Raw genomic sequence first — 27,543 nt, 5'->3', positions numbered from 1 at the left:
TTTAAAAATTACCCTGGGAAAATTATTGGCTTGGTAATTTGTTGGGAAATTGACAATTTTTACAATTTCTTCTCTTTGGACTTTCTATGTCCTCTAGGAACAGTTTTGTCAAATCACATTTTCTACAAAAAGTATTCATTTTACCTAGGTTTTCAAGTGTATTTTCCTCCAGTAGAGCATGCATTCTCATTGGGGGCAATCAATATATTTTTGGTATGACAATTGTTTCTGGCCCTCCAAATCTTCACCCTAATGACAAAATCTTTATTTCTTAGAATTTATTTTTTCTTATTAGGGATAAATGAAAGGAAATGTACTTGTTAGGGGACCAAAATGAAAAAATGATGGAGACACTATAGTAGATTAAATTTGTTTTTAGGATTATAGTAATAGTCACTGTTTCTATGTTTCACCACTTTATCATTTCTTATTTTATGTATTTATATTATTTTCCCTTAATTAATTTAATAATTATTTTATAATTTTTAAAAATCACAGTTTTTGGAATTATTTATTAATTCTAATTACTTTCCTTTCCTAGCTTATTAATTTCTTCTCCTATATTACTTAGTTCTTTTTTCCTGTTTTCATTCTGTTTATTTAATAATGTTTTTTGGCCTTTATGAGTTGGTACTTATTTAATTAACTAAGCAAATACTGAGTCACAGAATTCTAAGCATTATTATAATTTATCAATATTTTCTATCGCTTCTCGGCCTTTTGGCTAAGATCAAGTGTAATATTTTCTAGAAAGTATACAATTCACATGAGTTATTTAAGAGAGATTTTTAAAAATAATTTCCAGGTGAATAAGTTTTCTTCTGATTTTTCTATTAATTTCTAGTTTTATTGTATTGTGATCATAGAATGTTATTCATGATTCTTTTAAAGATTTTATTAAAAATTTTTTATTGCTTAATATAGGGCCATTTTCCACGAAGAAAATGTTAGCCTTAGAAAAAAAACACTATGTAATTTCTACTTTTGAGGTACAGAGTCTTCTATATCCAGAGTTAGACTGAGAAAGATGAGTAAAATTCTTCTATTTTTGGACTCCTTCTATCTATGTCTATTTCCTGTACTGTCTGCTTATGTAAGTTGCTGCTATGATGCATTCAGTTCATAAATATTCATAAGTTTTACATCTTCATTGTTTTACTTCTTGTGTTATAAAGTTGCACAGAATACTTATTTGTTCCAAATCCAATTGGTCTGATATCAAGGTCAAACTTTTTTATTGTTATTACTTTTTGTATGTGGGAAGGGATGGAACATTATCTAGGTAAAACATTGATTTTCCTTTTGTTTTCAACTATTCTAAATCTTTAAAGAAACTGTATCTTGTATTGTAGTCCCATTTGTTTATTTTTTCTTTTGTTTCCCTTGCCTGAGGAGATATATGAGAAAAAAATATTGCTAAGAGAAATGTCTGAGATTTTACTGCCTATGTTTTCTTCTAGGATTTTTATGATATCACTACTTAAAGTCTTTAATCCATTTTTAGTTTATTCTTGCATATGGTGTGAGTTGATGGTCTAGTTTCATTTTGTTTTTTTGCATAAACTTGTCCAATATTCCCAACACCATTTTTGAAGAGACTCTCTTGACCCCATTTTATGTTCTTGTCGCCTTTGTTAAATATCAATTGACCATAAAGGCATGGTTTTATTTCTAGGCTTTCTATATTTGTTAGAAAATACATTAGTCACAGTTTCCATTGCCTTTGTGGCAACTTCCCTCTCCCTCAACTATTGGTAAATATTGATGTTCCTTTTCAGAATTTTTCTTTCAGTTTCTTTGCATACTTTTTGCCAGTTTCTTCTTTGTCACGACTCACTACTGAACAAATCATGTTCTTCTAGTCAATCTTTGTAGAAAGTTCCTGAAATAGAGGATTCAAGGTAGCTTTCCTATTCTCTCGATATAAAGCTCTTATTTTGTGTTCTATATTAATTTTATATTAATGACCCTCCAAAACTGACAACTCCCACATTGACTATGTAGCTGTAGGATTTGCTTTCGCCAATGGGGCATTAGCAAACATGACACATACAGGAGTTTGAAAAGAGCATGAACATTGGGGCCTGCCTTCTCTCTTCCTGCTGGGAATTCTTCTACCTCCTTAGGAAAAAGCCTGAGTTAACTTTCTGGAAAGAGGCCGCAGGTGTTCAAGCCATCCTTTCTGAGGCCCAAATATATGAATGAGACCTGCTGACACCACCTGGAAAAGAGATAAGCCATCCTAGTTGAGCCCATCCCAACTTCTCACTTCACTGAATTGTAGGCAAGTAATTGGTAGCTTCTTTTTTTATTTTTAAAAATTTTTTTTTATTAATTTCAGAGAGCAAGGGAGAGGGAGAGAGAGATAGAAACATCAATGATGAGAAAATCATTGATCTGCTGCCTCCTGCACGCCCCCTACTAGGGATCAAGCCCACAACGTGGGCTTGTGCCCTTGACTGGATTTGAACCCAGGACCCTTCAGTCTGCAGGCCGACGCTCTATCCACTGAGCCAAACCAGTTAGGGCAATTGGTAGCTTCATAAGCCATTGTTCTGGGTGGCTTGCCAAGCATCAATAGATTACAGATGCACTTTTATTGCTGCCCCTCAAGCAGGCTGCTTCCAGGAATTATGGTTTTTCTGTAGACTCGCTCCCTCTGAGTCTCCGAAGTAAATCTGGTTCAGGAGACCATCTGCCAGCAGCCCTGTGCTCCTCAGTTCTTCCAAACAAGAAAGTGGGTTTCCACACATCATGGCAATCACCTCATCTTCAAGGATTATGGTTACCCTCACCTGCTGTTACTGGGTCCCCTGGAAATTGTGCCCTTTATCCCCATCTCTGGGTGCCTCTTTTGCCTTTTCTGCTCCTGCTCGCCCCCCCCCCCGCCCCTTATTTTTTTTTTTTTGACATAGCTGCTTTTGTATTTTGCCTAAGAAGTAAATTTAATTTATTTTTTCCCTAATGAGAAAAATTATGGTAAGCCTCTCACTTTCAGGCATATTTTTGCTTGTCCTTACTGCTGGTTCCCTTTAATTCTCTTCCCTGGACCTTTTTTCCTATGACTTCTGCCCAAACTAAGCTGCTTTTAGCAACCTTTACAAGTACTTTGGAATTTGTGCATAAAATCTGTATAAACTAGCTGAAAGTGGCATTTGACATTTTCCTCCATTCTCTTTGCTAGTTTATAAAATTTCTAGGGAGAAGTGGGAAATATGTTTAAATAGGTGACATTATCTTTAATTCTTTTTTTGCAACAAGAGCTCTTTGGACATACTTTTCTGAAGATGATGTAATAACCTTGGGTGCCTCAGCAATCATTAGTACCTTTCAAAGTTCTAATATTCAGAGGGAAAGCATGTCGCTCAAACTGTTTTTTCTTTTTCTTTCTTTCTTTCTTAGATTGAATCACAATTTAGTTCCCCATCCCACACTCCATTTGGGCAACGGTCTCTTTAATAAGTCTGACTAATTAATCCTCACTGTAGTTCAGGAAAAAGATTATATTGTCATTATTATACAGACAGGGCATGTGTCAGCATCATGACTGCATTGCAGGATTTATTGGCTTCCTTCCAGATGTTCGCTGCCTCCGTATTATTAATTTTGGCTTTGGGCTCAATGTCGAGCTAATAGATAAGGTGGATGGTACAAGAAGCAACAGGTCCAAGAAGGCAGCACCTCAGCTGTGGAGAACTGGGTGTTCTACATTCCAAGGGCTAATGTTTGAAAATGTTCCTCCAAAACCACAAAGGGGAAATAGTGCAGGGCAGGAGCCCATTCAGTCCCTAAATTGGTAAGCTCTCGGGTATGATGCTCATAGTGTGTGTAGGTAAAGCTGGTTTGGGGTAATGGGTGGGTAATAGGAGGCTATTGCCACTTCTTTGGCAAGCTCCAATTACCCTTTAATACACAGTTCAGAAGGGATCTAATTCCCTGACCCATTTCCTCTCCAACTAGAGAAAATTCCTCCCACTAATGTAATTGTGTCTCCCACAAGGCTGTGAGCTCCTTGGGAGCAGAGACTGTGCCCCAACACCTGGCACAGTGTATAGTGCTTTAGTGCAAAATGGTGTGCCATAGTGTGCATTGGAGTAAATTGAGAAATAGGACAGTTTTGTCCATTCAAGTTTTTCTGGTCTCTGGATAGTTGTAGTAGTAGTTCAAGAAGCAGTCACTGCATCTCTCTCTTCCTCCTCCTTACCTTGCCAGCTTCTTTTCTCTTCCTCTCACTGAAAGGGGCTGGACAACTGGGGGAAAGGAAACCTGTGTACCCCCTCCCCGCATCCCACCCACCTGCTGCGTTCTTCCACACTGGCCAGTCCGGCTCCCGGGTGCCTGTTGCTGGGTCACGCAAATCCCCAAGGTGTGGGACCCACTCCCGGCGTGTCTTGCTGGAGCACCTCCACAGCGGTGATCTGGCCCGTGGGTTCAGGAGCACGGCGCTTAGGCACTCGGGAGCTCCTTTGTGCAACAGGAGAGCAGCGGAGCCCCCTTCACACCAGCTCCTCCCACATCATTTGCCCCACTCGCTCCCTCTGCTCCGCGCACCCTGAGCTCTGAGTGCCCTCCTCCCCACTCCCCTTTGTGCAACCCGTGGCTGCGGAGCTTCTCGTACAGTATTCACGGCTGATGAAGAGCGAGTGACTGACACGTTCCAGGGACAGCGAATCGCAGCCGGCGCGGGCGGCAGGGGGAGGGTGCATAGTGGCAGACGGCCGCTGGGATTATGAATGGGGGCGGGAGGGGGCCTGACGAGTTTGGGGTTCAAACCAGGATTTTCGGCATCCGGCTTTGGATAGGCACGCAGGGCTGCGCGTAATCCTTCAGCTCTGGTGGGAAGAGAGATGCCCTAAGCTCCTGGTGGAGAGTGAGGGTTATTTTGCAAAACTCCCTCGGTATCCAGCCGGCGGAGTACTGCGGGAGCTCGGCGAGGTAGGTGCAGGAGGAAAATAAGCGAGGGGCTCCGGGAGAGGCCGCCGGCAGCTGCGGACGGTGTGTCTGGTTCCTTAGAATTGACAGGTGGTGGCCTCCGCAGTTACAACCTACTCCACACAGCATCCAGTCCCTGCCAAGCCATCACATTGTCATTCCCGCACCGGGCTGAAGAGCGCAGAGCGGCGCACCAAGTGCTACCAGCGAGCCGTCTCTTCCGGGTGGTGGTGGGGGGCGGGGGTCCAGAGAGGGGCTTGGGGGGCCAGTGGAGGAGACAAGAGCTCAGGGGAGCCTCGCGGCCGCCCGCACCGCCCAGGCCTGGGTCCTGGACGGTGGCGGGTCCGCGCGCCCACTCCGCAGCCACTTCCAGCTCGTGCGCCCCTTTCGGGGGCTCCTGGCCCCGCCCCGGCGGCTGCCCGCTCCCTCTCGCCCGCGGGGCTGCACGCGAGCCGCGCCACCGTCCTTCGCGCCGGCTCGGCGGCCCCCGGGAGCGGGAAGGCGCCCTCGCTTCCCACGGGCCAGCTGCGCCTGGCGGAGCCGCGGCCGGAGCCCGGGCGCCTGGAGCGAAGCGGCCAAGGCGGTGCACCCCGGCGCCTGGAACCGCAGGAGGAGGCTGCCGAGAGGGTAGCCGGAGGTAAGGGCTGCCCAGGAGGCAGCGGGTTTATCTCCCCCCCCCCCCCCCACCTTCTCCGACTTCATAGCACATCTGAGCCCAAATGGAGCGTGTATTTGCTGCGGGGCTGGTGGGGGTCTAGGGGAGGATGGGGCCTCGCTAGGACTGTGTTCTTGATGGCGAGACGTCTTGGTCGCCTCTTGTAGTAAATCCGCCAACCGGCCCTTTCTCTTTGCCTCTTCGGTCTGTCCCTGCCTCTCTCCCCACCCCCCCTCCACCCCCGCTTTGCCTCTTGGTAAGCCCCTGGGAAGGAGCGAGAGCCCAGGGGGAATGGGGAAAGGCAGAGGGATTCGCTCAGGAGTCGGTGATGGATTGGCGCGCGGCGCCCAGTGATTGACTGCGGGCTGCGGGCGCAGGAGGGAGCCTGGGGTACCCAAGAGTTTGCTGGGCTGCGGCCCCAGGGTGGTCCTGCATGCCCGGCGGCTGGGGCTCCAGTGGGGTGCACCCAAGCCGGGGCATAAGGAAGGCTCTGCCAAGGAACTTTTGGGGAAGCTCAGTCTCATATTTGGGGAGGGGTGCTGGAGTGTGTTCATGGCATGGCCCTTTCTAAACTACAAGTGTGTGTGTGTGTGTGTGTGTGTGTGTGTGTGTGTGTGGTGGGGGGGTTCCCTTTTCCTTCCTCCTCCTCTTCCCTCCTCTTCCATCTTCCTGTTTTGCTTCCTTCTTCCCCTTTTTACAGACCCCCCTCCCCCAATGTGCCATACTTCAAACAAAATCCAAAACCACTGTAGTCAATAGCTTTAAAATAAGTATAAAGAGGAGAACACAGAGAAATAACTGAATTGCAGTGTGGCTCATTTTTAAAAATATATTTTTAAATTGATTTCAGAGAGGAAGGGAGAAGGATAAAGAGATAGAAACATGAATGGTAAGAGAGAATCATTGATCAACTGCCTCCTGCACACCCCACACTGGGGATGCTCGGAGCCTGCAACCCCGGGGCAGGTGCCCTGAATGGGAATTGAACTGTGAGCTCCTGCTTCATGGGTCAATGCTCAACCACTGCGCAGGGCCAGTGTGGTTCATTTTCAAGACAAATATATCTATATATTAACATAATGTGCTATAGATAGTATAACATACATGTAATACATAACATAGTATGTATATAAAATATATAGTATAGTATATATTATACTATATATGATATATGCACAAGCCTGGGGTAATTTTAATGAATACTTTGAGACTCTCACCTAATATTACATTAATTTATATTATGTTTACATCACACATATGTGATGCCACTAAACAGAAATGGTAAATCCATGTATCCTGTGTCTTAGATGTGTATGCTGTATAACAGTTCTATGAATCACATCCATCTTTTAAATTCAGAGGTTTTTAGCTACTTGAAAGCCCAGAGCTACAACTGAAATAATAAGAAACACATTAAATTTTTTGAAAATATAGATGCTGTTGTTTTCTTTAGTGGATCATCCGCTTTCTTTTTACCAAAAGCTGACTGTTATGACAAAAAGAAAAAAAAAACAATTTGGGGACTTAAAAGTGAATTTGCTTAGGTCCTAGATGTAGGGAGGGGTCTGGAATTGATCTCTACATAAGTGACAAGAAGGTAGACAAATCAAATGGTTTAACTTCAGGTAACAAGAAATTCAGCTGCCCCTCCCTCTGAAGATACCTCAGTTTCCCCCGATATCCCAAGAGAGAACCCCCTTAATGTCAACATGTGTCTTCAGCGAAGCAATGATCTGTTCGACTCTTCCATCAGTACTGGTAGGACTTGACTAGTAACTGACTTTCTGTTATTTTTCTTCTTAAAAAACAGAAAGCCAATTACCAAAAAAAATTGTTTAATACACTGGAATTATTGAGATGGAATGATTGATACATTGAGGCTATTTATATTTTCATCATCTCACTATGCAAGGGTGGGCAAAAGTAATTTATAGTTGTGCGTATGTGAAACAGATTTTATTATTGCTTTTTATTTATTATTGTATTATTTATTTTATTACAACTGTAAACCTTCGGTGCCTACCTCTGTATTTCTTATTACAATTATGAGCTAAATGTTTTTTATAGTGTACCTACTTGTTTTTATTTTTCTCAGCTGATTTGTTTTTCAGCTGGACATATTTGCTAAGATGAATTATCCTAAATTTCTCTAGAGGGTAGCCATTTAGGCATGCTTGTTTCTTTTAAATAGAGTTGGTTTTGACTTGAGTAAGAAATAAATCATGTATCGTTTTCTGTTCTTGGAATCCTTTGCCTGTGTAGAGACAGGTATTTAATAGTAATGGTACGCAAAAGTAAGGACTCATGCTTGATAAAAATATTACACACAAAAATGATATTGTGAACCAAAATGAAGATTTAAAATTGCAAAGGAATAGAGTCCCAGGTTGTTCTTAATATCTTGCTTGGCTTACTTTGATGAGGGAGCAAGAAGTACATGATGTAGCTTTGAGTCTGAAAGACTTGCAGGTTAGTAATTTGAATTTCTCTTTTATTATTATGGAATAAAATTTCATTGCTCTTTCCATGGAAACTTGAGCTGCAGAATTTGGAAAAGGTGTGGGGATGTTGTTGATCACAGGACAAATAGGTTCCTTTGAGCAGCTGGAGCTGCAGGCACCTTGCGGAAATACGGTAATACGGGTAATACGGCAGACCCTGTGATGTGTTTTTTGCTTCAGCTTCCTGGAGGCTGTCAGCAGACAGTCTTGATGGATCAGTCCCTTGGAGGGTTGCCTGAGTTGCCCCTTTGCTCCTTTACAGGGCAGCTCACATCCAATGGCTGATCCCTGTGGGGCCATCTCAGCCCAACTCCAGTAACTTGGGGGGATCCTTTTAGCTCTGGAACTCCCTGTGGGGCTTCCACTTCAGTTCCACGTCTCCCTTTTCCCATTCCTGTGCCTTCCCCTATTTCCAGATTTAAGAGCAAGGCAGCCCTTAATAAAAATGCATGCTCAACTCATCTCCAAGTCAGCTTCCCAGGGGAAGCCAACCTGTAGGGACACTTTCTCTATGCACATTCATTTTATCAATTTTGGTCTTTTATCTTTGACATTATAGTGCCACTTCTCACTGGAGGACATTTCCATGTCCCTGCCCTCTTCTGTCTCTCCTTGTTTTATCATTCTTCCTTTTATCGTACTTACAGTTTCTTTGGTCTTTTTTACATCCATTGATTTGAAAGTGACATGTCCCATTTCTATTCTTCTAATAGCTATTTTTAAGTTTTTAACATTAATATTCTGTCTTAGATAATATTAATCAAATATATATTTTTTCTCTTGAATAATCATGTTGTAATTCTGATCATACTCTGTATTTCATAATATTGTCCAGTGTTATAATTCCACCACATTTTCACATCTACTATGTAATTTTTATATAATTAGTTTTTTCTTTTTTAAAAATTGTTTTTACAATTTTAAAAATTCTCTATAATTATTTATTTATTTATTTTTAAAATGTATTTCTATTTATTTCAGAGAGGAAAGGGAGAGGGAGCGAGAGGTAGAAACATCAATGATGACAGACAGTCATTGATTGGCTGCCTCCTGCACAGCCCACATGGGGAATCAGGCCTGCAACCTGGGCATATGCCCTGACTGGAAATCAAACCATGACCTCCTGTTTCATAGGTCGACACTCAACCACTAAGCCATGCTGACTGGGCACAGTCTATACTTATTTAACTTCACCCACATTTCCTGTGACCACTGTTACTAATTGCACCCCTCTTTTTCCTTCTGGATTTAAATTCCTTCTTATGGAAGTACTTCTTTGATAAGTATATACAAATGGTAACAGTCTCTTAATATTTTTTTTAAAAACTGTATTTCATCCTAATACTTTTGAATAACAGATTATTTGGGAGCAGAATTTTTAGCTGACAATTATTTTGCTCATTACTTTGGAGATACTGTCTTTCAGTATTATTGGTGATGAGAGCTTGTTTCTCGGTGGTTTTTAAGATTGCTCTTTGTTTTGCGTTCTGTAGTTTTACTGCTGCAAGCCTAGTTTTACCGAGTTTGTTTTTACTTTTTCTTATGGGATTTTTTTATACTTCCTCAGATAACCCCTGTATTTCTTAAATTATTAAAAATTTGTAGCATATTTCACCATATATTATCTTGCTTTCAATCTCTCTATTCTTTCCTCTGGAATTCTTATTATATATATGTTGGACCTTCTTGTTTTGCCTCTAGTGTCTATTACCTCTATATTATATTCAATTAGGAAATATTTTAAAATAGCATTTGAGTAATTACAGAGGCCTATTTTCCAGCTGATTCTTTCTTCATTGATGTCCTATCTATTGTTTAAATTGTACATTGAACTATGCTATGATTTATTTTTTTTTATTTCTAAAAGTGCTATTTGATGCCTTTTCCTACTGCCTGTTCTTTTCCTCTAGTTTTTTAAAAATCCTTTTATTATGGATTCTATCCTTATTTTATCTCTTTAATAATTATACCTGAATTTATTTTATAGTTTAGATTGTTCTCTTATTTAAATTCTTCTGGGAATTACTCATTCCAATGGTGGGGTCTGCTGGTTCTTCCAGAATTCTATATCCACTTCAAACTGGGTCATTTCTTTATGTTTTGTTATTTGGATTATGAGCTCCTCTTCAGTCAGGTTTTTGCTTTTGGTTTTTCTCTGTGGTAGTCGTATTTTCCCCACTTTTGAAAGTTTCCCTGTAGAGTGATATTTTGTTTGCTTCTGTAGAACATCCCAAGGGATTTGCTGGTTTAGAATAGGATTTAAAATTTTTTTAAATTGAGTTATACTTGAGATATAGTTTCAGGTATATAACATAATGATTCAATATTTCTATATATTGTGGAATGATCACCACATTAAGTCCAGTCAACATCCATAGAATCAGCTTTTACATTAATTTCTTGTTGAAATTCCTAGACCATCTAAGTGATTAAATTCAAGCTGTATGTGTATCCTTTTAGGGACTCAATTCAAGGAATACTTTTATCCTTCTATCCAGAGCCCCAGGAAAAAGAGTCTTTCTTGCTACTTTTAAGTCAGGCTTCTAGCTCTTCTTACTAGTAAACTAAGGGGTCAACTCTTCTGGGGTTCTCCTTATATAGAGGTTTCAGCTTTGATTATCTTCCTTTCATGGATCCCAAACCAAGTTACCTGTCCCTGAACACATGAAATCTCCAGTCTGTAGGCATTAATGTCTGTTTAAATTGTGTATCATTTTGGATTTCTGTATTACCAATTTATGTGCCTACCCTTCTGGTATTTGTTCCTTTTCTGTTCTAATACTTGCAGATTACCATTCTTTTTTTTTTTTTCAATCTTAACTATTTAACATATTTCAATTTTTTTGGTTTCCCTGTTTGAAGAAGAAGGGAGTGTGGTCCACATTAACTTGGCCTGCCACACTAGAGGAATAAGATGTCTATCTGAGACTGTACACATTGAGAATTGCTTCTTTTCAGTTACTTCCTTCCCCTGCCCCAATATTCTCTCATTATTAAAACATAATTATATTAGTTCCCTTGTCTTTTTCCCTCCTTATGTGACATTAACATTTGTGTTGAGTTGAGGGCAGTTGTTGTATAGAGTATCTTACAGTCTGGATTTGTCTAACAGTTACATACTCAATTAAGTTCAGGTTAAATATTTTTAGCAAGAATACTACTTAGGTGAGGTGTGTTTCCTATTGCATCATAGCAGGAGAGTCTTCTTGCCTCATTCCAGGTGACTAAATTAGATCACTAGAGAAAAGTAGTACCTACTGAATTTCTCCTTTTTTTATAATTTTTTTTTTTTTTTACTTCGTTGGTTAATAAATACTCTGTAAAGTGAAGTGATATTTTGGGACTGTGTGAAAACCCCACTTTTCCACAATTTCACCCAGTGCTTTCTTATTAACTTTTTTATTTTGAGATAATTGTAGATTTATACGCAGTTGTAAGAAATAATACAGAGATCCTGTGTACCCTTCATTCAGTTTTCCCCAAAAGTCATGTCTTGAAAACCTATAATATATCACAACCAGGAAATTGACATTGATACAATCTACAGATCTCATTCAGATTTTGTCAGTTTTATATTCATTTTTGTGTGTGTTTAGTTCTATGCAAGTATCACATCTGTAGGTTTGTGTATTTGCCACTACAATCAAGATACAGGATCATTTCATAACCTCAGGATCCCTTGTGCCTCCTCTTTTATAACTACCCCCATCTACCTTCCCCTCCCTGGGCTCATTCCTAACCCTTGAAAACCATCTCTATAATTTTGTCATTTCAAAAATGTTACATAAATGGAATAATCCTATATAATAAAAGCCCAGTGACCAAATGACAGAATGACCAGAATGACCCGTCAACCAGTTGCTATGACGCACACTGACCACCAGGGGGAAGACGCTCAATGCAGGAGCTGCCCCTGGTGGTCAGTGCACTCCCACAGTGGGAGCACCGCTTGGCTGACCGGGGGTGAGCGGCATTCCCACAGCTGGCCGATCCCCGCAGGCCACACCCCCCACCGGTGCACGAATCCCGTGCACCAGGCCTCTATTATATTATGTAACCTTTGAGATCCCCTCCACCAACTCACCATCATTCTCCAGAGATTCACCCAAGGTGTTGAATTAGTGTCAAAATTTTGTTCCTTTTTATTGCTGAGTATGGATATACTACAGATTGTTTAGGCATTTATCCACTGAAGGACATTTGGGTTGTTTCCAGTTTTTGGCTATTATGATTAAAGCTGCCATGCACATTTGTGTTTATATATAGACTAGAGGCCTGGTGCATGAAATTCGTGCACTGGGGGGGTAGGGTTCCCTCAGCCCAGCCTGCCCCTCTCACAGTCCAGGAGCTCTCAGTGGATGTCCCACTGATGGCCGCAGTCTGGCAGCAGAGGCTTGGAGCAGACGTCGTGTGTGTGTGTGTGTGTGTGTGTGTGTGTGTGTGTGTGTGTGTCTGTCTGCTAGGGCCTGCCCCCAGCCGTGCCACGTAGGCTCGAAGCAGTTGCCGTGTGTGTGTGTGTGTGTGTGTGTGTGTGTGTCCACTGGGGGTCTGCCCCCAGCCACATTGGAGGCTCAGAGCAGGCACTGTGTGTGTGTGTGTGTGTGTGTGTGTCTGCTGGGGGCCTGACCCCAGCCACACCATGGAGGCTTGGAGCAGGAGCACCTCTGTGTTGATCACTCAGGCTCCTGGCCTCCACTGCATGTTGTACTCTCCCTTGAGCTATGGCCAGGATGGGGGTGCTGCTTGCAAGCCGGGCTTTCCTGCTCCCGGATCATCATGGCGACCGGGGAGCAGGCTCAGCTTGGAGCTGCCCGCAGGCTGGGCTTGCTCTCCTGCTCCCGGATCCCCATGGTGACCAGGGAGCAGGCCCAGCTGGGGGCTGCCCGCAGGCCGGGCTTTCCTGCTCCCTTATCAGGCCCAGTTTGGGGCTGCCCGCAGGCCAGGCTTGCTTTCCTGCTCCTGGATCCTCATTATGACTGGGGAGAAGGTGCAGCTGGGGGCTGCCCTCAGGCCGGGCTTGCTTTCCTGCTCCCGGATCAGGCCTGGGGGCTGCCTACAGGCCGCACTTTTCTACTTACTGATGGCTGGATCACCACAACGGCCCAGGGCCCAGCAGCACTTTCCTGCTCTACAATAGTCATAGGGTCCCGGCTGGGGGCGGGGCTTAGCATTGCGGGGCTTAGGCGGCACGGGGGTCCCGGCTGGGGCCTCAGGTGGCACACAGGGGTCCCGGCTGGGGGCGGGGCTTATGCTCCACTGCCCAGGGCTGCACATGGGGCCCGGATGGCAGCTCACTCTGTCCCGCCCTGCCTGTAGTATAGGATAGAGGCCTGGTGCACGGGTGGGGGCCTGCTGGTTTGCCCTGAAAGTGTCTGGATCAGGGTGGGGGTCCTGCTTGGGTGCCTGGCCAGCCTGGATGATGGGCTGAAGGCTGTTTGCAGCTGGTCACACCCCCTTCAGGGTGGGGGTCCCCACTGGGGTGCCTGACCAGTCTGGGTGTTGGCCTGAGAGCTGTTTTCAGGCTGGAGGGCAACTTAAGCTCCCAGCCTCTCCTTTTTAAAATTTTTTTTTTATTCTGGGATTTATTTACCTTCTATAGCTGTCACTGGAGCTTAGAGCCGGCTCCAGCTCTGAGGGCTGAAAGCAGGTTTCTGGGTCTGTTTGGCTTCTATAATTGAGACTCTGTTGCCATAACAGCAGCTCTAAGCTCTGAGGCCAAAGCTGGCTGAAAGCAGGTCTCTGGAGCTTGTTTAGCTTCTATAATTGCAACATAGTTGCTTAGAGTGCAGCTCAGAGGCTGGCAGTGGCAGGCCGGGAATGTTGGCTTCCTCCGCCACTGGAGCAAGCAAGCCTCCTGTTCGCTTCAGCTGCCTGGCTGCCGGCCGCCATCTTGGTTGGCAGCTAATTTGCATATCCTGCTGATTAGCCAATGGGAAGGGTGTTGGGGTTATGGTCAATTTGCATGCTTCTCTTTTATTAGGTAGGATGTTTATATGGATGTAAGTTTTTATTTCTTGGGGTTAAATGCCCAAGAGTATGATTGTCAGATCCTATGGTAATTGCATACTTAGTTTTATAAGAAATTGCCAAACATTTTCCCAGAGTGGTTATACCATTATACATTCCCAGCAGTAATGTATGAGCAATCCAGTTTCTCAGCATTGTGTTAAAGTCAGTCATTTTACCATTTTTTTCTCTTGGTTTCCTTTCTTTCTTATTCCTTTATTTCTCTTTTCTTGCCTTCCTGTGATTTACTTGAACATTTTATAGGATTCCATTTTGATTTATTTCTGGTGTTTTAAGTATATCTTGGTATCGTTTTCTCAGTGGTTGCTCTATTTCCTCTCCCTTCTTTTTAAATGCTGTTGTTCCAAGTATAAGACAGTGGTTATATATTTTGTGTCCATCATTGACTATGATTTAGACAACTCATGTTGGGAAGGATGGTTGACCATCCTTTCCTTTTAGCACTGGAAACATGTGCCGCTTCCTTCAGGCTTCCATGCTTTCCCATGTGAAAATCATTGTTGGTTGAGTTGATGCTCCGGCAAAGGCAATGTGCCATTTCTCTTTGGCTGGTTTTAAGGTAATTTTCTTTGCCTTTAGTTTTCTAGAAGTGTAAGATGATATATCTTGGTACAGATTTTTGTTTGTTAGTTTATTCTATTTGGGGTTTGATCAGCTTCTTGAATCTGCTGGTTTGTGTTTTTCACCAAATTTGGGAGGTTTCCTGGCATCATTTCTTCAAATACTTTTAGCCTCACTGTCCTTCTCATCTCCTTCTGAACCTCTGATGATAGGAATGTTGGATCTTCTGTTATTGTCCCACAGGACCCCAAGCTTCTGTTCATCTTTTAAAAAGATTTTTATCTATTTTGTCTCAGTTGTTCACATTGGAAAAATTCTACTAGTCTGTTCTCAAGTTCACTGATTCTAGCCACTGTCATCTCCACTATTGAGACCATCCAGTGAGTATTTTATTTTGGTTTTTGTATTTTTTTTTTTGTTCTGTAAATGCCATTTGGTCCGTTTTAGAACTTACACATATTTTCTGATGGTTTTTTCCCCCCTCATTTGTTTCTGGAGACTTTGAGTTAGCTTGTTGAAACAGTTTTATAATGGACGCTTTAAAAGTCTTACCAGATAATTCTAATATCTGACTCGCTTCAGTGCTGGTGTCAGTTTATTATCTTTTCCCATTCAAGTTATGACTGAATCCTGGACATTTTGGCTACAATGTTAGGAGGCTGGGTCCTATTTAAACCTTATTCTTTCGCAGTCACCTTGTTTAGGTTTAGCACACAGATCCTGGGTTACTTTTTGTGTATTGTGGTTTCAATGATAATTTAATTTCCAGAGGTTTTTGTGTTGCCATTTGAGTCTGCCTGGCTTGTCTGGTGCTTCCGGGGCTCCCACTGAACCCTGCTGATGCCAGTGTTGGGAGCGGAAGGAACCTCAGGCCAGGCCCATGGCTGCTTCCAGGTGAGGGAAGGGATTTCTTGGCCTGCAGGGAAGGGATTTCTGGGCCTGGAGCTTGTAGTGGCAGGATTCCCCCTGCCAATGCTGTGAAGCCATCTGGTGTTATTGGCTGGAACTCAGTTAGACACAGGGGAGGAATCTATATCATCTATTGCTAGGTTGGGGGTTGGAGACTCTGGCCTGGGTCACCTTCTGTTGGGTAGGGAGTCATAAGGCAGCCTACCGCTCCTTTATTCCTCTAGTCCAAGGGTCACCAACCAGTCCACCTCTTTCTTTTCACCATTCAGACTCCTGCTTTGATTGCCTCTTGCATTATTTCTAGGGTTTATAGTTGTCCTAAGTGGGGTGAGAGACGCCCAAAGAGGTGAGTGTATGCCATCTTGACTAGACTGGAAATATATGCTTTTTATTTATATTTTTACTTTTTTAAAATATATTTTATTGATTTTTTACAGAGAGGAAGGGAGGGGGATAGAGAGTTAGAAACATTGATGAGCGAGAAACATCGATCAGCTGCCTTCTGCACACCCCCTATTGGTGATGTGCCCATAACCAAGGTGCATGCCCTTGACCGGAATTGAACCTGGGACCCTTCAGTCCACAGGCTGACGCTCTATCCACTCAGCCAAACTGGTTAGGGCAACATATGCTTTTTAAAAACACTGTAGTTCCATTCCTTAGTCACATTCTCCATTAATATAGTTGAAAATACTAGTTTGTGCTTTCCAGTAATATGGGTTTGTTCTAGAGACATAGTCTAAACTTCAATTAAAAAAAATACATATCTGATCTATTTATTATTATTTTTAAAATATTTTTATTGATTTTAGAGAGGAAGAGAGGGACAGAAACATAGAAACATGAATCATGAGAGAGAATCATTGATCGGCTGCCTCCTGCATGCCCTACACTGGATCAAGCTCCAACCCAGGCATATGCCCTGACTAGAAATTGAACCATGATCTCCTGGTTCATAGGTTGACACTCAACCACTGAGCCACCCCGATGGGGCGATACATATCTGATTTAAATCAGTCTTACTGTAATTGAATAAGTAAATGAGTCACATCTTATCAATGGAATCTAAGACAAAAATCTATGTATGTGATGTTTTCCCTATCAAACATTTTTTTCCAAGTTGTCTTAAAGCATTTGGAAAATATTAGTAGCTTTTATCTGTTGCCATATCTGAGAAATGCTAAAAATAATTCTTTATTAGGTGGACACTTTAAACTGTAGAGAAAATAAATGACATTATTTGCACAAGCAGCTTGCTGATATTTTGAGTGGATTAAGGAAAAGATACCAGGATTCTGTGTTTGGCTTTCCTGGATTATACTATAGTGCTGATTCATAGAATTCTGGCATTTTTATTTAATTTATTTATTTATTTATTTATTATTTATTTTTTATTTATTTATTGCTTAAAGTATTACAAAGGGTATTACATATGTGTCCATTTTATCCCCCCGCCCTAGACAGTCCCCTAGCCTCCCCTATCCCCCAGTGTCTTATGTCCATTGGTTATGCTTATATGCATGCATACAAGTCCGTTAGTTCATCTCTTACCCCCCTACCTCCTGCCCCCCAACCCTCCCCGGCCTTCCCGCTGCAGTTTGACAATCTGTTTGAGGCAGCTCTGCCTCTGTATCTATTATTGTTCAAAAGTTTAAAATGGTCTCTATTATCCATGAATGAGTGAGATCATGTGGTATTTTTCCTTCATTGACTGGCTTATTTCACTTAGCATAATGCTCTCCAGCTCCATCCATGCCGTTGCAAATGGTAAGAGTTCCTTCTTTTTTAGAACTGAAAGTGAAATCAGAGATCACCTATTTCAACCCTATTGTTTGATATTTAGGAAAACTAATACCTTAAAGGCCATAAAGCAGCCTAAGTTCCTTCAGTTCAAAAATATCAGGGCTGCCTGGCTGGCGTGGCTCAGTGGTTGCGAGTCAGCTCATGAACCAGGAGGTCATAGTTTGATTCCTGGTCAGAGCACATGCCCTGATTGCAGGCTTGATCTGGGGTAGGGTGTGTGCAGGAGGCAGCAGGTCAATGATTCTCTTTCACCATTAATGTTTCTATTTTTCTCTCCCTCTCCCTTTCTCTCTGAAATCAATAAAAATATATTTAAAAAATAGTTTCAGGGTTTTCTTATTCTGAATTCTTAGTATTGCATACTGTTATGTTCAACTTTCTTAAAAAATAAAAAATAGCTTTGTTTTTAGAAGACATTAAAATTTTATATTGAGGCATGATTTCTCAGTTCCCATTTCTATTGAAAAATATAAACAAACACTTTAACAAGTTGGGACAGCATGATGGTACTCTTTAAAAAAATAGGCATGTTTGAAAATATGATGAACATATGGGCCGGAAAAATAACCATCAATTCAAAAATGTGCCTACAATATTGGGGATTTATGAACTCCTAGGGATGGCCACTAAATACTGTTTCTGTGTTATTTGCACCATATGATGTCTGCAAATGGTCTCTGCTGGGGAAAGTAACATAGGGATAATGCCTCTTCAAGAGGTGGACTCTCCCTTAGAGGCTTGTTTATTGCAGCAGCTGTCCTGGCACAGTGCGTAGCTGTGCTGAGGAATTTGTTTTCCTGCAGGTTCTAGAGAGCCAGTAGGTGAGAAGGATCTAGCAGGGCCAGCTATGCCACGAAGTGGGTAAATAACAGTGCCTCAGCAGGTGTTAAAACAGATTGTGGGAAATAGAAACAGGCCACTCAGCCCACAATACTTGCTCACTCCTCCCCGGTACACACATAGACACACACCTCAAGATGCTTTTCATCTGTTCCTGTCTGCTGTCATCCTCTTGGAGAAATACTGCTCCTTGGAGATAATCCTCCCTTTCTCTAATAAGGCGTCTCTCTTGGTGTTCATTTAAACCTAACCTCACCCACAAAATGGTAAGGGCTGAGAGAAGAAAGCTTATAGTGGCAGTTGATGTATTTAGTGGGAAATTTATGAGGGTAAGAGGAAAAACCACATCAATGTTTTCCTTACATTATGGATCAAAATAATTTAAGAGCACAGAATGATAAATGTCTCTAAATCCAGAGATCAGGAAGTGAGACCAGTATTTGTTAAAGTGGCTGAAATTACTTTTAAGGAAGCTGCTGATACACACTTAAACGAAGTGCCTATATACTTTTCTATGACCAGTACAACTCCTTGGATGAGAGGTAAGACCCTGAAATGACTTGAAGAGTCATAATGTATACTAGAGTAAAAAACTCAATGCAGAAGAATGGGGAAAAAGAAATAATCGTTTGGTGTGCGTGTGCTTTTACATATTTTAAAAGATTGAAGGGACTTTTTTCAGGGTTACTCTTTTGTAATTGAATAATTGAGTACTGGGAATCAGAAGTTTTGAGTTCCAGTTCTGCTATATCACTAAATGGGGAAATGATATTCCCTGTATAAGCCTTAGAGTATAAAATAAGACTTTGAATTATCATAATCTCTGAGTCTTTGCAACATTCTGATTTGGTTAAACTTTTGATGAGTAGGTATTATTTGACACATTAGGTGAATTTTTGATATATCTATGTTATTAAGTATTATTCATAAGAAAGCTCTCCAGAGAACTAATCTTTTAATTTGAAATTATTATAATACCTTGATATGGGCGGAAATTTGCAATAGAGAGGTCAGGATTGAATTAGGACTACTCATGTTGTATCTGGACACAACATAGCACAATTTGGGGAACAAATACTTTAATGCTGAGAGTGATAATGACAGTGGTGATGATGCTAATGTGGTGGCGCTGGATTTAATTGGTGTGGAGGTGTAGTGATACTGCAGATTGCTCGTAAGCATCTATTCACCCCTTTCTCTTCTATCTTCATCTGCTATACAAGTTGGAAGGCAAATCATTCTACTTTGTAGAAGCCACCCTTGAAGCTGAGAGGGGCCCATGTTATAAAGATTAGAAGGTGATTTATAGAGAATGCATCCCTTCTTGAACCAGAAAAAGAAAGCTTCACAAGGAGAAGGCTCTTGCCCTTGACCCTAGCCCAGGGGTGGGCAAACTTTTTGACTCGAGGGCCACAATGGGTTCTTAAACTGGACCGGAGGGCCGGAACAAAAGCATGGATGGAGTGTTTGTGTGAACTAATATAAATTCAAAGTAAACATCATTACATAAAAGGGTACGGTCTTTTTTTTTTTTTAGTTTTATTCATTTCAAACGGGCCGAATCCGGCCCGTGGGCCGTAGTTTACCCACGGCTGCCCTAACCCCTTCTTTATCAGTAGGGCATGTGTGCTGAGGCAGCAAATGGATGAAGAAATGACAGACAAAGAGAATAAACTGGGTCTACTAGGTGGATCTCCTGTGCCTGGCTGAGGCAACAGAGAGAGATCCAGAGGCAAGCTGAGCCTTTATTTTATAGCTAGAGGTAAACAAGGTAGTGGTCACCATAGTTACAGTGTTCTTGTGAGTTTCACTTGTTTTTGGCAGCACTTGCTGCACTTCCCACAGCCCATTAGCTACCCAGATAAGATCTAGGGAGGTCATAAGGTCAAGCCTAATTATGCTAAGAGGACTGTGCTCTCTAAGCTGGGACTTGTTTGTGGCTTTGCCAACAGGTCAGTCCGAGACTTAACCCTATAGCCGCGCCCTACAGGCATGGATGCCCTGTTTGTGGTGAGTAGCCACCTTGCAAGCATGAGGGATAAAACAACACACTTAGGATGATGAAGCAGAAAAATATAAGTAGTTGGGATCCTTGATGACACCTTAGAGTAGAACTATCAGCTCTGCATTGCCTACCTTCAGTCTTGCTATTCCGTGAGAAAAAAATAAAACCCCTGTTTCTCCCACTAGTTAGTAAGTTTCCTGTTAAACTCAGCCTAACATATTCACAACTGAATATGTAAAGTGACTGTTATGACTTCCCATTTTACCTTTTGAAGGATAAAATTAGTGTTTACAGATCTTTGTAATTACTAATCTAAATTACAAAATTTAGTCTAGTTTGTACAAAATTCTCATTTTGAGGAAGCTTAGTTGTGAAAATTTTGGATAATTTGTAAAATTTTTATTTTATTGTTAGCACGAAGAACAGCATAAGACTGTAAGAGTCTCATTTTTATATTGCTTGGAGAATATTTCAAGTTTTATTCAATGGGTGAAATTTACATGAGGAAAACTATTTCTGTGAGCTACACCTCCTACTTAGTTATAATCTTCAGGAAGATGAGGCTACTGCTGGAGAATACGAATGAGTCTTGAAAAATGTTTTCCTCATTTGTCTCATAGGCAAAATGTATAGCAGAGTGGGTTGCCCTTGATACTGTTTAGTCTAAATTTGTTTCAAGCAGATTTCTCCTGACTTCACACTTTCATATGACTGAGAAATACTTTCAGAGGAGGACTTTAAAGTTTAAAGAAGGGTGGCCATTCACAGAAAGTGGATAGGAAGTATATAAAATAATTTTTTGTGTGACATAGTGTCTGCACATTCTCCAATTGGATTTACCTGATCTAAGTGCAGAGATTAATTTTTGCATTTAGCCATGTGATAAGAGAAAGAATAAGGATCTAATTGGGATATTTTTATTTTATCAATTAGGATTGCATTCATTTGAGAGTAGCTGATAATTTGAAATATAATACACTACAAGTAAGGAGTTTATTGTTGTACAGGCCATGACATGTCTGGAGGAAGATAGCCCAAGGCTGGAGCAACGGTACAAGGCAGATATCAAGGGTTTAGGCTCCTTCTTGCTTTTGGCTCCACTGTCTTTAGTGTATGAAAGACAGTTAGTGAACCTCCAGGCATGGTGTCTGGACACAGGCAGGAAAAAGGGTTTAGACAAAAAGCACATCACACGTTGGCTGAGTCAGAAAATAAAAAGAAAATGATAGCTCCTGGGAAGATGCAATCTGGCAGACTTGTTGCATCTTTTTTTTTTTAATCCTCACCTGAGTATATTTTTCCATTGATTTCTAGAGCGAGTGGAAGGAAGGGAGGAAGGGAAGTGAGAGTGTGTGAGAGAGAGAGAAACATCTACATGAGAGAGACACACTGATTGGTTGCCTCCGGCCCGTGCCTCCACTGGGGCTGGGGAACCTGCAACCTGCAACCTAGGTACAGGCCCTTGATGGTTTAAAACCCTTCAGTCCATGGGCCGATGCTCTAACCACTGAGAACCGACTAAGGCTAGACTTCTAGTATCTTACTCATCTGAACTCTATCAATGGCCATCCTTAACTGCAGAGCGGTCTGAGAAATAAAGGATTTTTTTCTTTTTGTCACTTTAATCTGGGAAAATCAGTACCTCCCAAAATATCAGGATTTTGTTATATTACAGGAGAAAGGAAGAATGGATATTAGGTGAGCAATGATCATTGTCATTGCATCTGAAGAATATTTCTCAGCTTTTAATATCATATTTGTAGTGTTATATCATAAATGCATAATCTGGAGCTATCTTAAAATATGACAGTTTAAGAATAGTTATTAATTATTATTTTCTTTAAGGTCCTAGAAGGTACAATTATTTAGAATCTTGTATCAGTTGCCACTTTGTGTCAAGATAGCTGACTGACATAAATCTCAAAGCATATCTTGATAGTCATTGTTATTCAGATAATTGTGGGCAAAACAGTTACAGTTTCCTTCTATAATGATAATGACATATGTGAGTGTGAAATTCTGAGAAGTCAGACAGGGACAATAGTATATACTGTACTTTATTTTTTTGTTTAAATTTACATTTATATATTTTGAGCTATTAGTTGTCTTAAAAATTTTAATAATATAAGTGTATAATACCCAAGATTTATTTTAAAATGCATAAAATTGGCTCAATTCCAGCATTTCTACTTTTCCATTCTCATTCAGGATATTGACAGAAATATCCTGTAATTGAGGGTTTATTCTTCAATTGATGTAGTCATGCTACTCTGAAGCTGTTTATCCACATCAGGAAGGATAATGGATCTTTTCTGGTTAAATTTTTCTCCCATAAAATAGGATGAGGCAACTGTTCCCACCACACTTCTGAGAGACAGTTAAAAGATAAATGAAATAATGGATATGAAGTGCATTGTTTTTGCTCTGAAAGGTGTTATATAAGTTCTCTTAACAGTGTTATTCATGTGCAAACAAGATGATGGGTGAGCATTTCCAAAAGTGAGTATCATAACTAGGAATTTTGAGTGTGATCCTCAATGTCAGTTTTTTTTCCTTTCTTTAAAAGGAGAGCAATATAGCAACACATTCATATGTTCTTATATCAAAATATCAAAGGTAAACCTCATTGTGAGGGGGAAGAGAACATACAGAAAAAGGTTCAAAAAGAGAGAGGTAATTTATTGAATAATTTTCAGATGTAAAAAGTCCTTTGTATCTTTTAAGTGGTTACAGAAATGGGGAAACTCTGATTAAAATGTGAACTCTGATTAAAACAGAATGGAACTTGCAATGACTATATCTTGAAAATAATGAGGTTCTGCTTGACTCATAGAAATCTTCAAAAGAGGTTATTGCAATGTCTTCAATAAAGGCTTTGTCATCCCCTTGGCTACAGATTTTTATTCCTTGCAAGATAATTTGAGACAGGAAGTTATTCCTTCCTTCTACCTGAACTGCATGCTTTCTTTGTGCTAAGTTAGCTTAAATAAGTCCCATTATATAGTGATAAGAACCCTTGACTATGAGCCAGAGAGCAAGGTTCATGTCTCAGGTTTGCCACTAATTACCTGTGTAACTGAGAAAATTATTCAATTGCTTTGTGTAAGGAAACATTCTTTAAGCTTTCTCCTCTTCAAGCGTTCTAGACTTAAGGTGCTTAAGTTGATAGCTGATGTCATAGGAGAAAGTCACCTTTCTGTGGGAAGAATACTGGTTCTCTTTTCTCTCAGTCTTATGATGATGGGCAGTTAGCTATGAGAGTGGCATGTAATAGCTGGTCTGGAAGTGGGTACGAGGAGGGAAGCTTTACTTTTCTCTGTCCCTTATTCTCTTGGGTGATTTGTTGAAGAAAAATGCTTAGGTGTGGGCTTATTGGTGGTTTATGCTAAAGAGACAGTAACTAAAATAGAACAAAATTGGCCAGTTAAGGAAATCGAATTATCCAGGTGATTTTATTTCTCTCTTAAAATTTTTTTCTCCAAGTCTTTAGAAAGTTTAAAAGTTTAATTGTCTTTAGCTGGTTTTTGAAAATTAAGGGGAAGGTCAAATTTCAGCAAGAGCCGTAGGTGGGAAGAGTGCTGGGTAGTCCAAGCCAGTGTGGTAATAGCAGTAGAAGCAACAATTAGATGTAGGAAATTCCCAAGAGAAGATATGGAGGAGATTATGGTGGGACGTGAGGAGCTGTGGTTGTAAATACTCCTAGATTTCCAGCTGTCATTTCCCAAATGAAGGCTCGTTTTTCACTTCATACCTGAGAAGGCTGGCGTTTACTGTTGTTGAAGAAGATGCTAAATTCTCAGAAGAGTTGCGATTAGACTAGCTCATAGTTTCACAGCCATTTCCTGCCCCCCCCCCCAACTTCCTTGATTTGAAAGATTTTGTCTACCTAACTATTTCTATAATCAGGTCTTTTAAAAATAACCAGAAGCATATAAAGCAGCCAATTGGAGCTTCCAGTTTACATGCAATAACTAGTGTGACCATTCTGAGAAGTTATAATTCAGCTTAAAGCAAACAAATTTGATATTTTTGTTCATTCAGGGATGCAGTATATAAATATATACAAATTTATCAGATTGAATTACAGTTTGATATGTCATCTAAAAACAATGGTGCCTGTTGCACCCATCTTCCTAAAAAGTCATTATATTCAAATACTTCACTATTTCTTCCATGTTTGCCTCCATATTGGGGAAATGATGCTTATGCTGATATTTGATGATTTCATATAGTTATTTTATGCTATGACACACACATTCAACTACTTTGCTTCCTTAATTTAATTGTTAAATTGATATGACTGTAATTGTCTCACAGCTGAACTCTTTGGTGTACTATGATTACATTTCTTTTTTTAATTTATTGAATGATTTTAGAAAGAGAGAGGGACGGGGAGAGAGAAACATTGGTTGTTCCTCTAATTTATGCATTCACTGGCTGATTCTTGTATGTGACCAGCAATTGAACTTGCAACCTTGGTGTATCAGGACGCCGCTCTAACCAACTCAGCTACCTGGGCAGGCCTACATTTCTTATAAATGTTTTTATTTTTCTCAGATTACATAACTGTTTTAGTCATTTTATTTAGCTCAGTTTTAAAGTATCTTTCACTATTTTACTAAACTATTCATCTAAATTGTATATTTCTTAACATATTCAATCTGACAATGAATACTTTTATCTTTTTATTGGGCATGTGCATCTTCAAGCTGTCCATATATTTGCTCACTGTTGTAATTTTTCTTTTCCATCTAAAATTGGTTAAGGTAATCTTAGGCTGAGGTAACATGTAGCCTCAAAATTTATAATAGTTCAGACACAACAGAAATATATTTCTTGCTCATTTAACACTACTGAGCTGTTCCAGGTAAGTTTGGGAGGAGGCTGGGTGGGAGCTCTGATCTGCTGTTTCAGGTGAGTGGGATGGGGTGCTGTTCTGCTTCCTGCAGTGACTCAGGGACTCTGATTAGAGGCATTACTGTTTTCAGTACATGGGTTCCAAAGTTTCATGGGCAATGCCAATCAGTGCTTGGAGGTAGTCCTGGAAGTAGCTTACATCCCTCCTATTATATATCTTTGTTAGAACTCAGTCTTGTGGCCAAACCCAATTATAAGAGAGGCTGAGATAATGCTTTCTAGCTGTGTATCCTGAGAAGAGGAAATGTATTTTGGCAGACAGCTAATAGTATCTGCAATGCAGTCATTCTGCGGATTTCTTTACTTCTTAGAGCCCTTGTTTCTTGATTTCCATAGCTATTGCTCTTCCTTCCTCTCTTCCTTCCTTTCTTTCTTTCTTTCTTTCTTTCTTTCTTTCTTTCTTTCTTTCTTTCTTTCTTTCTTTCTTTCTTTCTTTCTTTTTCTTTCTTTCTTTCTTTCTTTCTTTCTTTCTTTCTTTCTTTCTTTCTCTTTCTTTCTTTCTTTCTTTCTTTCTTTCTTTCTTTCTTTCTTTCTTTCTTTCTTCCTTCCTTCCTTCCTTCCTTCCTTCCTTCCTTCCTTCCTTCCTCTCTCTCTCTCTCTCTCTCTCTCTCTCTCTCTCTCTCTCTTTTTTCTTTCTTTCTTTCTTTCTTTCTTTCTTTCTTTCTTTCTTTTTTCTTTTCTTTCTTTCTTAGAAGCATATTTTATTTACAAATCACCCCGCCCCCATCCTACAACCACTACCATGACCACCATCACCACCGTGACTGAGTCTAGATTACTCAGTTGCTGGTTGGGTTCCAAGTGCAATGTGTTCCAGGGTGTCTTGCACCTGGTAGATCCATGGTTACTGAGAAGAGCCCTGTGGGGGATCAGTATGTAGAGGGGCTATGAGTTTAGCTTTGAGCTTATCCTTGGGAAGCTGGACGATGTGGTGATGGAGCTACTGCACAATAACTGGAGCCCACAACTCACTTTCCACAGCCTTCAGTGGAAAATAGTAGTGTGTCAACCTGTCATCTGATTTTTGATGAGTTTCATATTTTACTCTTTCTTGATTTAGTCTCTTGTTTTGATGGATAGAACACATCCTCCAATATCGTCTTTAAAAACGGCGAGTTGCCCTGGCCTGGTAGGTTGGAGCGTCATCCTAGTGTGCGAGGGCTGCAGGTGTGATCCCTTGTTGGGGCACACAGGAGCGGCAACCAATGAATGCATAAGTGGAACGACAAATTGATGTTTCTTTCTCTCTCTCGTTCTCTCTCTCTCTCTCTCTCTCCAAAATCAATCAATAAAAATATTAAGAAACAGTGTGTTGAAGGTAAACATTTTGAGATGTTTTATATCTGAGAATTTCTTTCATTCATTTCTATACCTGATGGATAATTTTTTCTGAGTATAGAATTCTTATTGGATGTCATTTTCCCACAAGTCACTTCCCCATTTTTAGGTTCCATGAAATATTGTAAGTTCATTTATTTGTTTTTATCTTTTTCTAGAACTTCTATTACTACATTTCATCTAATTTGATATGCTTTTCATGGCACGATAGATCACTATTTTATGTACCACTGAGATAAATATATTTTCAATTAAACTATGAACAATGTTTTAGTATCACTTAGAATATTAATTATATTCTGATGGAAAGGACATGTTTAGATTTAATTGAAGATAAAATGTATTAGATATCTCTCCAGTGAATGCATAAAAAGGAACACACACTGAAATAAATTGGATGAGTTATTCTGAAAACTTATTCATATTCAGAATTTATTTCTTCTAAATCCCTTTTGAACTCCAAGTCATTAATGTCTGTGTCCGTCTGTGCACTATCACTCTGTGTGCCAGGAATAGTGCTAGTTGAAAAGATGCTTTGCAATCGTGGGGAGTGAACTTGCTTTGTGATTCATGTAATGGGAATGTTGTTAAAAATGCTTAATTCTTCACTGCTCCTATCCCTTCCTTACAAGCATATTATTTCTAGATGTTAAAAGACTCTCCCATTATTGTCTCTTGAGTTTTCTTTCAAACAAACTAATACTCTGCAAGTTTTCATGAATGTGCAGGTCATGACAGCTAGCTCATTACTGCTGCTTCAGAGAACAACTGTAAGACACTATCGATGAGGAGATGTATCTGATTTCAGAGCTATAATGATATAGAAAATGTGCATGATATTTAGATGTTGAACCATCTGGACAAACCCTCTAAAAATTTCTTATCTTTTCAAATCCAGTTTTCACATCTTACACATTTTTATACATTTTATTTTAGTATATAGATAGAGAGAAGGATAGAGAACAGTCTTATTCTTCTACTGCGTGCCTTAACTGTAAAGTACAAAATAGCTTGACTTTTCTCAAGATGAAATGGTAAGAATCCTTGTGCCAGAA

At 40.5% G+C, this 27,543-nt stretch overlaps 1 protein-coding gene across 2 annotated transcripts in view; it reads left to right on the top strand.

Moving 5' to 3' along the window:
• Nucleotides 1-4,577: 4,577 nt before the first annotated feature.
• The window catches only part of PDE4B (phosphodiesterase 4B), a 531,417-nt gene continuing 508,451 nt past the window's right edge, over nucleotides 4,578-27,543 (top strand). Inside the window, exon 1 of one of the 2 annotated variants that reach the window (XM_081087643.1) lies at nucleotides 4,578-4,935. The gene's annotated coding sequence lies outside the window, so the exon portion shown is untranslated. Of the gene's footprint in view, nucleotides 4,936-5,119; nucleotides 5,570-27,543 lie in introns of those variants that run through there. The other variant, XM_081087644.1, reaches the window with a different exon arrangement.

The sequence above is a fragment of the Myotis nattereri genome (genome assembly GCF_964212035.1).
Source record: "Myotis nattereri genome assembly, chromosome: 3".
Classification (NCBI taxonomy): Eukaryota; Metazoa; Chordata; class Mammalia; order Chiroptera; family Vespertilionidae; genus Myotis; species Myotis nattereri.
The sequence above is the reverse complement of the archived record's forward strand: the minus strand, read 5'-3'. Positions and strand labels throughout refer to the sequence as shown.